At 41.4% G+C, this 1193-nt stretch overlaps 1 non-coding gene across 1 annotated transcript; it reads left to right on the top strand.

Moving 5' to 3' along the window:
* The first annotated feature begins 419 nt into the window (after positions 1-419).
* Positions 420-527, top strand: LOC112804538 (small nucleolar RNA R71). The gene has a single exon (XR_003203150.1). It is a non-coding gene; the product is annotated as a small nucleolar RNA R71 (small nucleolar RNA).
* The last annotated feature ends 666 nt before the right edge of the window (positions 528-1193 follow it).

Here is a 1193-nt window from a genome sequence, read left to right as displayed (position 1 = left end):
GAAGGATTATAGGTGTTTCCATAGGGTTCTCCCATGTAATTCACCTCTTCTATTGAAGGGTTCTCAGGATCATAAGCTTCTTCCTCAGATGAAGCTTCCTTAGTACTGCTTGGTGCATTTTGCATTCCAGACAGACTTTGAGAAATCATATTGACTTGTTGAGTCAATATTTTGTTCTGAGCCAATATGGCATTCAGAGTGTCAATCTCAAGAACTCCTTTCTTCTGACTAGTCCCATTGTTCACAGGATTTCTTTCAGAAGTGTACATGAATTGGTTATTTGCAACCATTTCAATCAGTTCTTGAGCTTCTGCAGGCGTCTTCTTCAAATGAAGAGAGCCTCCAGCAGAGCTATCCAAAGACATCTTGGACAGTTCAGAGAGACCATCATAGAAAATACCTATGATGCTCCATTCAGAAAGCATGTCAGAAGGACACTTTCTGATTAATTGTTTGTATCTTTCCCAAGCTTCATAGAGGGATTCTCCTTCCTTCTGTCTGAAGGTTTGGACTTCCACTCTAAGCTTACTCAATTTTTGAGGTGGAAAGAACTTTGCCAAGAAGGCATTGACTAGCTTTTCCCAAGAGTCCAGGCTTTCTTTAGGTTGAGAGTCCAACCATGTTCTAGCTCTGTCTCTTACAGCAAAAGGGAATAGCATAAGTCTGTAGACCTCAGGGTCAACCCCATTAGTCTTAACAGTGTCACAGATTTGCAAGAATTCAGCTAAAAACTGATGAGGATCTTCCAATGGAAGTCCATGGAACTTGCAATTCTGTTGCATTAGAGAAACTAATTGAGGCTTAAGCTCAAAGTTGTTTGCTCCAATGGCAGGGATAGAGATGCTTCTCCCATAGAAGTCGGGAGTAGGTGCAGTAAAGTCACCCAGCACCTTCCTTGCATTGTTGGCATTGTTGTTGTTTTCGGCTGCCATGAGTTCTTCTTCTTTGAAGAATTCGGTCAGGTGCTCTAAAGAGAGTTGTGCTTTGGCTTCTCTGAGCTTTCTCTTCAAGGTCCTTTCAGGTTCAGGATCAGCCTCAACAAGAATGCCTTTGTCTTTGCTCCTGCTCATAAGAAAGAGAAGAGAACAAGAAAATGTGGAATCCTCTATGTCACAGTATAGAGATTCCTTTAGGTGTCAGAGGAAAAGAAGAGTAGAAGACAGAATTAGAAAATTCGAACTTATCAGAGAAGA

The sequence above is a fragment of the Arachis hypogaea genome, chromosome 5 (assembly GCF_003086295.3).
Source record: "Arachis hypogaea cultivar Tifrunner chromosome 5, arahy.Tifrunner.gnm2.J5K5, whole genome shotgun sequence".
Taxonomy (NCBI): Eukaryota; Viridiplantae; Streptophyta; class Magnoliopsida; order Fabales; family Fabaceae; genus Arachis; species Arachis hypogaea.
Note: the sequence above shows the minus strand (reverse complement) of the source record. Positions and strands in the feature narration are given on the sequence as shown.